Here is a 13,244-nt window from a genome sequence, read left to right as displayed (position 1 = left end):
ATTTTGAGGGAGTTAATTCGGTTGTAGAATGCAGTTGTCAGTCCCGTTAATTACTGAACTGTGTGTGTACAAAACAGGATTAAGGATTTAAAGGTGAAGTGACAACCGCAGTGTGTACGGGACCATAAACACCATTCCCCAATCCAGAAATCCATGCTAGATTCACAAACACATTAACTCTTTCCCTGCCATTGATCAGGTACTTTGTAAAGCAAGAGAAAACACTTCCCTGCCAATGACGAGATTTTACGGCAATCCATATTTCTGCTATTATCCACTAGGTGCTGTTCTTACCCAACTTATAAAACACAGAAGCATCCCCTGATCCAAAAACATTTAAAACTCCATGTATGCTTTGATCATCACTCTAAATCTGATCTATATCAAAAGTTTCAAAATCTATCAATTTTTTTTAAAAGATGCAATTATCTCAGCTTTTTGCTCAAAATTTGGTACTTTGGAAGAAACCTACCCATATATGAGAGGTGATAAAAGAAAACAAATGAAGATAGGATAAAACTTTTTTTATTTCATTTGATAGATTGTATGTATATATATATATATTTAACGGGACATTTCACTTTTTGAAAATAGGCTTTTTTTCCAGCTCCCCTAGAGTTAAACACTTGATTTTTACCGTTTTGGAATCCACTCAGCTGATCTTTGGGTCAGGCGGTACCACTTTTAGCATAGCTTAGCATAATCCATTGAATCTAACCATTAGCGTTGCACTCAAAAATGACCAAAGAGTTTTGATATTTTTCCTATTTTTAACTTGACTAGTGAAAGTTATCAAATGGACTATTTTCGGTCGCTGCATAATATCATTGCCCCTGCTGCAGTCATGTTACGGCAGCAAAGACCTTGATTATTACACCAGAATGAGAGTATAGTTCCTAGCCATATCTGCCTAGAAAATCACAACTTTTAATTTTCCATCGGTCTTAGTACACGATGTAACTACAGAAGAGTTGAGTTTTAAATTGGAAAAATATTTAAACTCTTTGGTCATTTTTGAGCGCAATGCTAATGGTCTAATCAGAATCAATGGATTATGCTAAGCTATGCTAAAAGTGCTAACGCCAGACCCAGAGATCGGCTGAATGGATTCCAAAATGGTAAAAATCAAATATTTAACTCTAGGGGAGCTGAAAAATGAGCTTATTTAAAAAAAGTTGAGTGTCCCTTTAAAGCAGAACATTTTCTGGAAGGCATTAAACTTTTGTAAAAATCATAAAAAATGTTGGCGCTGGCCGGCATCTTTTTTAAAAACGCTGGTGGGGGAAAGTTACCATTTCCCATAATACAGAAATCTACACTGGATTCACACACACACACACACACTTCCCCTAATCCAGTAATCCACAGTGGATTCACACACACATTGTGTAAACATTTCAACCTGATTAGAAACTAATATAATGCCCTGCAACTCAGAGCATTAGAAAGAGGAAACAGCTGTCACACACAGTTAAAGAGAACATGGCAGAAGGTCTTGAACAGGAAGAGAGTTTTGTTTTTTGCACAGTATTGTATGTGTGTGTATGTAAGCCCTGAAAATCCATCTGAGGGTTTCTTTAGCTGCTTTCTATCTGGACCAACCAGCTAGATGGTTCCTAGTCTATCCTGTACTGGAGAAAATACTGCAGATGAGCAGCTACCACGATCAAAAACCTTGCTCACTGATATATCAACAACCTGTAGGTAGTTTCTCATTGGTCCAAAATGGTCTACCAGTTTTGGAGTATCTTCAGAAGAAACATGCAACAATGGATCAAACACGTTTTCTAGCAGGGGGATTTTGTTTGCATTTGAATGAGTGTGCATGCATGTATATGTAAGTTGTGTGTGTGCGCGAGAGAGAGAGGTTACTTGAGGTCTACAGTTCAGTCATGCCAAGTGTGTTATCTCTGACTTTCCACATGACTGAGTTCCTCTTCTGGAATCACTCACCTGCTATGAAAACACACATCTCACTTATTTAACCCATTGTGTGTTATTTATACTCGTGGTGGAGATGCATTTCTGTCTCATAAAAATTTGTGCTGGGCATAGATTAATCTAGATTAATCTCATATATAATTCTATATTATATATAAATAAAAAAATTATATATAAATAAAACATTTATTATATATATATATATATATATATATATATATATATATATATATATATATATATATATATATATAAATTAAAGATTTTTTTTATTTATGTATCATTTTTTTATTTATATATAATATATAAAAATATAAATATATATACACATGTAAATGTTTCATAAATACATACATGAATCTGAGTGTATTTATATATACATAATACTTACACACAGCACAAACTAAATAAATTTTTTTTTTATTTTGTATGAGATTAATCTAGATTAATCCATGCCCAGCTCTAATTAAAATACAGATTTTAAATAGAGTTTTACAGCCTAATTTCAGTCATTGTTTAAATAATTTTAGTGGGATAATGTGACATATTTTCTAAGTTAAACAGAGGGGCTTGTTTATATCCATCTGAAACTGATTATGATGTGAAAGTGAAATGTGGCTGTTACAAAACTTGACAAACTTACAGATCTAAATCTGAGTTTGCAGCTGTTTACAGAGGATGAATAAACATCTCAGACACCCGCTTAAAGGTGCCAAAGAATGCACTGAAATCATGTGTTAAATTGTTCTCTGATTTCTACATAAGGTATGTGGCTTTATTAAGTGATCCAGAAAGGTTTTACATGTCTATTTACCACCCTAGGATTTGCCTTTAAAATGAAATTGTCTATTATTACCTTATTTGAAAAGGTCATGAATAGTAATGTTGAGCTCTGCTCTGATTGGCTGTTTCTCAAAGCAGCTCCTTCAGTAGCTCTGTGTGTGTGTGTGTGTGTGTAAACAGACCTTAAGTTTGAGTCTGTATCAGACAAAAATACAACATTTGAGAAATAATAATTGTTTGGAGATTTGCACATTTCATTTTTTTTTTTTCAGTATGGACATGCAAAATGTAACGTCAATAGCAGAACTTCAACCTAAATGCTAGCATATAACGCTAATTTAGCAGTCACAACTTTGTTTTTTTTATCTTTGTAACAACATTGTACCTTATTTAATGTGTAATTTAATGTTAAGGGCGTACACCTCGACTTTAACATCACAGTTGGTGATCATGTGAACCGTTATTATTCATCTATGCCTACGTAAATACGGTTTTACATTTTATGGCACCTTTAAAGATGGATTTTCCAACGAGACGTATCCCCACACTGCCAGGCTACATTACCTATTACAATATTTAGAAACAAAGTCCAAACTGCTGTTTGGTTACTAGTAAACATTAACCAATAATCCACACAACATTGGTTACATCAGCCAAACAAGAAGTCATTTCAGAGGTGAGGCAAGTTATTATGATTTGATTTGCGATAACAAATACAAACATTGTTTCGACGATGCGACGATGACTAAGGTCAAGGATGTGCATTAGGAAAATTTTCATTTCACATAATCACACTCCTGTGAAATATAAATATGTATAGTTCATCCAAAGCCACAAGAGAACATCTGTACGATCCCATACAGTAAACCATTTAAAGCTCCATGATGTAACAGAAACACTTTAATGTCCTTTTATCCATCTAATAATCACATAAGGAAATTATTCATCTCTAAAGAGCAATACAAAAGTCAAAAAAGTCCTAAGATGCTACAAAGATCCATTGAAAAACATTTATTTTTAAGAGTTACTGAGTCACGGAAAAAAGGAGAGATGGAAAAAGTGGGATGGAAAGAAAAGCGAGAGTGAGACAGAGAGAGAGCGGTCAACATACAATGGCTCATTTCAAGGCAGATTTTGAACCTTTTCCTGCTCACTTCTAACTTGGCACCTCACTGAATGTCAGGAATCCAAATATCCTAAGTGTTAAATACCTAATCCAATCGTATTCCCGAACAACCGGTAGACAAGAGGACGTCCTTCAGCCCTCTGAACATTAATACACAGGCAAAGTGTGGAATCTTACCTGACTCCGGTCCTCTCTGATGTCTGCCGGCAGGAAGCTCATACGGTGCGTCCCTATTTACAGTCCCCTGACACTGCAGTACGGCTCACAGCTGGTGCGTTCCTGCACCGCTCAACCTCAGCTGATGGAGAGAGGAGAGATAGAGGAGATGAGAGACAGATGATGTGAACATCAGGAAAGAGGGAAAGAAAGATAGAGAGGACAGAGAGAGAAAGAGCACAGGGTAAGAAGAACATACTGTACAAATCATCTATTATTGTGAATGTGAGGTCAGCAGATTCTGATCAGCCAATCAGAGTATCGATCTATAAAAGTATGAGGTAACGGCATAATGCATTTGTATTATTCAATTGTTTGCATGGACAGAAGCATAAAATGATTCAATACTGATACATCAGAAGATATAGATGACATCTAAATCAATAATAATAATAAGTAAATTTTCTTGGTCACTTAAAATGAGAAATTCACTTTTATATGTTGTTTTGGACATAATTGTGTTCACAACCACCCTGTAATGATAAAAAAGAAAACTATAAATCCTGTAAATAATCTCATGCTGTTGGTGTTTTCTGAGCAAACTGACATCACTTTGCGGAGGCCCCGCCCACAACCGGCAAACTTTTTTTCAAATATTTTCATAATTGCCGCACATTCATAATGAACAATAAAGTAAGGTGATTGTCTTATTAACAGGGAGGCATCAGCTCATTTGCATTTAAAGAGACACACAAAACAGCATTTTTTTCTGCACACCCCAAAATGGGTCTTTTCAAAATGATGTCATAAATGATGCCATTTAATCTGCAGTATCCAACCACGGCACTGCCATTTAGTGCAGAGAGAAAGAGAGAGAGAGAGAGAAAAAATCATTAACAGCACAATTGAATTTCTATTTCAACAAACCAATATTATGGTGATCAGTGTTTGCCTATCATCAGCTCATTTGGACACACCCAAACATTGATTAATCACGATTAATCGTTTGCAGAATAAAAGTTTTTGTTTACATCATATATGTTTGTGTACTGTGTATAATAATTATGTATATATTAATACACACACATGCATGTATAACTTTAAGAAAAAATATATATTTATATATCAAGTATTTAAATATAATATAAATTTACAAATGTATATACACATGTAAACATTTCTTAAATATATACATGCATGTGTGTGTGTTAATATACACATAATTATTATACACAGTACACAAACATATATGATGTTAAAAAAAACTTTTATTCTGCAAATGATTATTTGCGATTAATCGTTATGCAGCCCTAGTAGCAAGTCTTATTCCAATAATACCGCCATTTAATCTGCACTATCCAACCACTGCACTGCCATTTAGTGCAGGGAGAAAGAAAGAGAGAGAAAAAAATCATTAACAGCACAATTGAATTTATATTTCAACAAACCACTATTATGGTGATCAGTGTTTGCATTTCATCAGCTCATTTGCATTTCAAAGGACACACCCCAAAAAAATTTGCTAGCACCTACAAAGTGCCGGTTTTAACATGCTATAATAAATCATATGTGGGGTATTTTGGGCTAAAACTTTACATACACACTCTGCGGCCACCAAAGAAATAAATATGATCCCTTTAATATTATATTGAATAATTGCAATGTTAGGTGACCTTTAAACTATTACCCATATACATTTAAACTTTATGTTATAGACTTATAGTTGGAGTTTTGTGGCTGGGTGATTGGTTTCATTAAATTTAATCCTAAAAGTTGACACAATATCATAGTTTTTTTTCTTCAAGAAAAATAGATTCATATTGATATATCTGATTAATATCGATATCTAATATTGATCTTTCTGGCAGGGTCGCATATTGTCACGACACGGAAGGAGAGACAGGACGCAAATGCAAAGTTCAAAAATAAATAACATTTAATAATAAAACACGAGGGATAAGATGGTGAATACAGTGAACATAGGAACATCCAAGACAGGGAACAGGCGGGGTAGCAATGACAATGATCCAGCAGTGAGCAAACAGAAGACAGAGGTATATATACACACAGACTAAATGACAAACAGGTGTGATGAGGCAGGTAATTAATCAATGAATGTCCAGGTGATAACAATCGGAACAGAGACAAGACATGACACGGATTAACCGTGACATTACCCTCCCCTCTACGAGTGGCTACCAGACACTCACATAAAACACAACAAAAACAAAGTCTGGTAGCGAGAGTCCAAGGGAGGGGTGGAGGGCTTGGGGACCCTGGCGAAGCCGGCAGCCGCCGGGATGAGACCAACAGGACGGTTGGCCGGACTGCGCCAGGAGAACCGGAGCGATCGCTCCGAGAACCGAGGCAGACGAATTACCCCCCTCCTGGGAATCGTCGACGATCAGATGCCCCCGGAAATCATCTCCCTTCCCCTCGCGGAAACGGAGACCCTCGGTAGCCACCCCGGGGAAATGATCGGGCGTGGTCCGTTCCGGATCCCCCTGCGAGCAGGATGGTTGCCCTCCGAGGGACCGTCGACGACGACTCAACCGTTGGGGGACCGCCTGGGCCGATCCTCCTCCCGCAGGCCCGCAGGAGCGAGCGATCGCTCACGGTGGTCCCCAAGAGACATCGGGGCTGATGGGAAATGAACCCCGATGTCACTACTCCCCCTCGACGAAACTCCTTGGGGACCACCGTGAGCGATCGCTCGCTCCTGCGAGCATGCGGGAGGAGGATCGGCCCAGGCGGTCCCCCAACGGTTGAGTCGTCGTCGACGGTCCCTCGGAGGACCACCATCCTGCTCGCAGGGGGATCCGGAACGGACCACGCCCGATCATTTCCCCGGGGTGGCTACCGTGAGAGGGTCTCCGTTTCCGCGAGGGGATGGGAGATGACTTCCGGGGGCAGCTGATCGTCGGCGATTCCCAGGAGGGGGGTAATTCGTCTGCCTCGGTTCTCGGAGCGATCGCTCCGGTTCTCCTGGCGCAGTCCGGCCTACCGTTCCTGTTGGTCTCATCCCGGCGGCTGCCGGCTTCGCCAGGGTCCCCAAGCCCTCCACCCCTTCCTTGGACTCTCGCTACCAGACTTTTGTGTTTGTTTTGTTTAGGTGAGTGTCTGGTAGCCACTCTTAGAGGGAGGGATCATGTCACGGTGATCCGTGTCATGTTTTGTTTGTCTCTCCGATTACGTCACCTGGACATTCACGGACTGATTCATCACACCTGTTCCCTGTTAAGTGTTGTGTATTTATACTGCTGTCTGTTTCTCACCTGTCGCCGGATCATTGTCATTGTCGCCGTTCCACGTCTGTTCCTGTTTCTCTGTATTGGATGTTTCTGTTTTACTCCTCGTGTTTTGTTTCTGTTCATTTTATATTAAATGTTATTTATTTCATGGTGAACCCTGCACTTGCGTCCTGATTCCTGTTTCCCAGTCGTGACACATATAGTTTAAAAATTTATTAAAAAATATTTTCAACCCAGCATTGGGTCAAAAAGCATGAGCCCAGCCATTGGGTTAAATTTACCCAGAGAATGATTATATTTGACCCAACAATGGGTTTAAACAACCCAGCATATGTTAAATTACGACCCAAGGGTCTGGGCTCATCGATTTTTGACCCAACGCTGGGTTGAAAATAACCCAGCATTTTTTAGAGTGTATAGTTTTTAATCTAATAGAAAATGTCTTCTTTCTAACATATATAAATACCAAGCTTGCAACAGTGAGTGTCTACAAAACATTTTAATTGGATCTGTAATGAACATAATGTGATGTTCTTTGCTGTTACAATAATAAACACTGAATGTATATCAAACCACACACAACTGCAATTTGTTCCCATCTAAATAGTTTCCCGAAGTGATCTAATTATTTCATAGCATACAAAAACCTCAGAGCTCCAGATGGCTGACTGTCTCAGCTGTAGGATGCATTTGATTATGAATATAATCATGTGTAAATATAAGATGGATTAGACTTTGAGAGAGACAGTTAGAAATTATCCCAGAACACACTAAGCTGTCTTTATTGAATAAAGCTCTTTTCTTCTCGGTTCATTCTAACATAATCATATTGTCATGAGATGATTATGAGTGGCATATATGAATAATTATATATGTAGAACAGCTCTGTTAAAGTCTGACGTCGTGCACTGCTTCCGGGTCTAGCCGGTCTGAAATGCCATAGGGAAATATAAAAAAATACATTCGTATCATAATGCATTTATCTCCATAACAAAATCAGAGATGACCAGACATGGACATGGATTTTTTAAGAATTATTATTATATTGCTGTCTGTGATACCGTGAGACTGGAGACTGCAGTGTACACGGAGCTATTTTTTTTTTCTTAAATATGAATGAATAGTCTTCATAAACCGCTGTTTGAATAATATCCTATATTATCTATTATATAGTGGAGGCTCGGACCCGGAAACAGTATTCCTTATGTCATGACTTAACCAGCGGATTCTTGAAATAATGGTCTCAGCTCTGCTAAATGCGAATGATGTCACTTGTGCTCAGCCAATAAGAAGCACACTGAATTATAAACAGAGCAATTTCAGCGTTATGAATTTGTTTCAGTAAAAAAATAAAAAAATATTTATCAGAGAATGTTTTTATTACCAATATATTGAACCATCTGTTTATGCTTTCATGAACCCCTAATGACAAAGTCCAGACATCAGAATAATATCAGTCTATACATGTGTTTTCTGTTTTAAATGAGGAAAATAAACATGTGCTATGGATGAGACAGCATGCTTTGTAGGAAATTTGTGAACAAAAATGCAAGAAACAAAAGCAATAATAACTAACAAATGGGCCAACAAAAGGGACGGCTCTTCAAAAGAAGATAATATTTTAAATTAATTTTTGTGAATGAAAAACCTGACATGGACGTGACAATCCTGAAATCTGTGCCTCCTGAGCTGGAAAATTATAAAAAAATTGTTTAACTAAACTGAACCCGAGACTAAGTATGGGTATTTAAGCCACCTAATATTGACATCTGAGATATCAGTGTGTTTAAAAACATTTGCACTGTAAGCCTGGATAAGTTGAGTTTACTTAAAAAAATTAAGCAAACATGTTGCGCTAAATTTTTTTATAATGACTACTTAACAATTTAAAAGAAGTTTACTTAAACATATAGGGCTCTATCTTACACCCGACGCAATGCAGCGCAATGCGCGACGCAAGTGTCTTTGGCTAGTTTCCACCCTAATTTTCACGTTTAGCGCCGCGTTATTTAAATAGCAAATGCATTTGCGCCCCCTTTTGCGCCCATGGGCGTTCTGGTCTGAAAACGAGGTGTGTTCAGGCGCATTGTTGGCGCGTTGCTATTTTGAGGCAACTAAAATAGACTACGCCATTGACCAACAAAAACCTGGTCTAAAGTCTAAAGTCAATGGCGCAATGTGTTTTATGTTATTTAAAGAGCGCATTAGTAAAATGCGCCTATACACGGGAGGACAACGCGGGTTTGCTTATCACAAGGTACATGAATGTGCAGCAGCACAAAAATGCTTTTAAATATGAAAGATTAAAGGATTGAATGGAAAAGATTATTATTGAGTCTCTTGGACATAAATGAGGAGTAATTATGAGACGTTAGAAGGCGCAAAGAGCTGCTTCACCTGCAGCCTGGTAAGTAAATAAATGCTTTGCTTTGAACAAATGCGTCTGTTTTTAAATGGTTTTTTTTATGCTACCTTACGGATTTATTGTATATGATTACTCTACCTGTGGATATGGTGAGATGAGAAACATTTTTAAGTAATGCTTAAAAAAAACTCTTTGCTAAAAAAACGCTGTCCAAAGTGCTGAAACGTGAGGAGAGCCGTTTGTAAATTCTTTATCTCCTGTTTGTTACAAATAAAGTATTTTTAGAGTACAAACCTTTTCTTACATACTTGTAAATTATTTTTTGGTGATATTGGATAGCATACATTTAAAGCAATTAAAAGCCTGCTTTTTTACTTCCATGACTAAAAGAAAACTGGTTTTAAAGGTTTTAATAAAAAAATAACAATTTCAATACAAGTGGAAAAACAACATAATTATTTAACATTAATCTTAAACTGGGGATCTTCTTCCTCCGCTTAGTTTTTCAGTTTACAAAGTCTGTCATCTAAATAGGGATTAGACATAGCGCCAGAGCAACTGGCTTTTAAAGGGGATGAGAGCTGAGACTCTCATTGGTTTACTGCACGTTACGCCCAAAATACTCCCATTACAATAGGACCTACCCTTTTCGACCATGCGCTCGGCGCAAAAAACATTTTTCCCGTCGTTAAATTAGCAAAAGTGGATTCGGACACGCCCATTTAGACGTTGCGCTGTGCACTTTAGACAATGCGCTTAGATCGTTAAAATAGGGCTCATAAGCTGTTCTAACAACAATTTTAGGTTGAAAAGACTAAAAACTTAACATGGATTAGTTGACATTACTAGAAATTTTTAGAGGAAACCCGTTGCACAAAATAATAACGTTTTTATACAGGGTATACATTTAGTTGGTGTAGCAGACAAATCAAGTTGCCATTTTTTTTATCCTTTATATTACTTTTGGTGTTATAAATGGTATTATAACACAAAATTCATGACTGACTTTAAGTCAATCATTAAATAAATGTGATTCTCCACAGACACATAACACAAAACTGTGTTTTTCACATCCATTGTCAGCACTGTGGAAAGAAATACAATAATGTGCTGAACAGGGTTCATGTACAGAAACACTGATCACCTGATCGGTGACTTCACAAAATTATTACAAAACAACATCAAAAATATAAGAGCTTAAACCTATATGACATTGTATTAACAAATATTTAAGTAGTGAAAGTGTTTATCAGTTTTTATTCTGTGAAAAAGCTGAAAATAATCAAAATATTCAGGCGCAAAGGATTATGGGTATTCCTGACAACATGAACTAATAATTTTAAATTCAATTTACTTGAATGTTTTAGTTTAATGGATTTTGTAACCTTAAAAGTAAAATGAACTATACTTTTTAATAGGGCTGGGCAAAAAAATAGATTATTCCATTAATCGTTTTTTTTTTTATGTGGTCAATTCAGAATCGATTCTCAAAGAGCAGAATCGATTTTTTTTTCCTGCAAACATTGAACGTAAGATTAACGTTAATCAAATTACTAGTCTTCTTGTCTACATGTCACCCTCTTTTTTGCCTTGCGCAATGTTACCAAGGAGCCTATCATTCTTTCATTCAGTGCTTAAAATGGCGGTTTTAGGTGCTTCATCGACATTGATGCCACCTTCACATAAAAAGTAAGATGTATTGAAGCATTTTAGATTTCGCAAGCAAGACGACAACGAAAGTGTTGTGGCTTTTAATTTCTTTTTATTAATTACCCACTTGTAAACTTATGTTCACTGTTATTTTTATTAATATAATATTTGTATTAAATCTATATTCATTGAGTTGAATCGAGAATCGAGTATAAAAACCGACCCGAGAACCGGAATCGAAAATTGAATTGAGAATCGAACTCGAATCTATTTGATAGCTTGTGAATCGAAATTGAATCGATCTGGAACATCGATACCCAGCCCTACTTTTTAAGTATTTGGTCCAAAACTCAAAATATTTAGTAATGTTTACGTCATTGTTTAAGTAAAGACAATATCTGGGTTCATTAAGAGTGTGGTTAAAGAGCACCTATTATGTTCCTAAAACAACGCTATTTTGTGTATTTGATGTAATAAAATATGTTTGCATGGTTTATGGTTCAAAAAACACATTATATTCACATACTGTACAATATTGTTGCTCCCCAATGACCTGCCTCCCATTAATTTTGTACAAAGCTCACAGACCTGAAAAGCACAGTATCATCCGATTGGCCAGCTTACCAGTAAACTGTGATTGGCCTGAATACCTCTGACATCAGCCGGAAATGTGACGCTTCTTACTATGTTAACATGTAAAGTAAAGATAGGGAAAATTTATGTTTTATTATATTTAGGGCGGGGACTCGATTAAAAAAATAATCAAATTAATTAGAGGCTTTGTAATTAATTAATCGAAATTAATCACATATAAATATTTGACCTGAGAACATTGAGAAGTTATTTTTTTACATGGATTTTTAGTATACCATGAATAACGACTGAATACATAAGCTTAAGCAACAAAATATTGTTTATTTTTGTTCAACCAAGTCGTTGAACCCGGAGTCGGGCCAACGTCCACGCTAGCTGCTATATGTTTTGCATTGAGATGATACTTGAGGCTCGATGTGCTGCGGGTGATATGTGAATTCCTTGTTGCATAGCTTACACACAACCATGCTCTTATCGACGCTTCCATCCGTTCGTTTTTTACAAAAAAAATTCCCATCCACGGGGCCAACCAAAGCGATCTCATCAGCTTCTTCGTTCATGTTCACTGTGGTTTGTTGTTGTCTGAAGTCATGAACGCTAGTTGGTGCTCCAGTATAATCGGTCTGCCGAAACTCATCCAATGAGAAATGTTCCGCGGTGCAAAAATAAGTACGATTAAAATGCGTTAAAAATGTTTAACGCGTTATTTTTTGTGTAATTAATTAATCTTAATTAACGCGTTAAAGTCCCGGCCCTAATTATATTTCTATAATATGTTGGTGGGTCCCGGCATACATTATACCTATTTAAGTGGGTCATCATATGAAAAGTTTGGGAACCCCTGCAGTAGACAATGCAGATAGTCAGAGGTGTCATGCCCATTCACTTGGCCCCTCGGTTTTTGAACCAAATGAATTTTGCATGCAACCTCAAAATCAAAGAAGCATCCATTAATCTGTTACTTGTCTTTTAATCTGTTTAATATGCAAAATATTATCAATTCTGTGCTGCATCCTTGTAACTTTTCAGAGATTTTTGCCATTTTAATAGTGTTTTGATCGTGTTACATTACTTTATTCTGGCGGCAGGCGCTGGAGACAGCGCAGATGCAGATGTCATCAGCGTATGAGCGTGCTCGCAAGCTCTTTGCTATTGCTGCTGCATTTTGCTATCTGAAGAATTAAAACATGTAAAAAAAACGCTCACAACATTTCCAAACCTCAGTACGGTAATGTGCAGTTAACCTCCTCTGTGTAGAAAATCTATGGTTTAAAATGTGACCGTCTCGACGTTATATTAGTAGAGATTTGTATTCATCTTTGTACAACGCCAAAGTTCGCCAGAGTTCACGGGGGCGCGAAATCACACATGCTCACAT

At 37.0% G+C, this 13,244-nt stretch overlaps 1 protein-coding gene across 1 annotated transcript in view; it reads right to left on the bottom strand.

Moving 5' to 3' along the window:
• Nucleotides 1-4,163, bottom strand: part of mbnl1 (muscleblind-like splicing regulator 1) — a 74,302-nt gene extending 70,139 nt beyond the window's left edge. Inside the window, exon 1 of the mRNA XM_073814905.1 lies at nt 4,028-4,163. The gene's annotated coding sequence lies outside the window, so the exon portion shown is untranslated. The remainder of the gene's footprint in view (nt 1-4,027) is intronic.
• Between the last annotated feature and the right edge of the window lie 9,081 nt (nt 4,164-13,244).

The sequence above is a fragment of the Paramisgurnus dabryanus genome, chromosome 6, assembly GCF_030506205.2.
Source record: "Paramisgurnus dabryanus chromosome 6, PD_genome_1.1, whole genome shotgun sequence".
Lineage (NCBI taxonomy): Eukaryota > Metazoa > Chordata > Actinopteri > Cypriniformes > Cobitidae > Paramisgurnus > Paramisgurnus dabryanus.
This window is presented reverse-complemented; position numbering and strand designations above follow the sequence as displayed.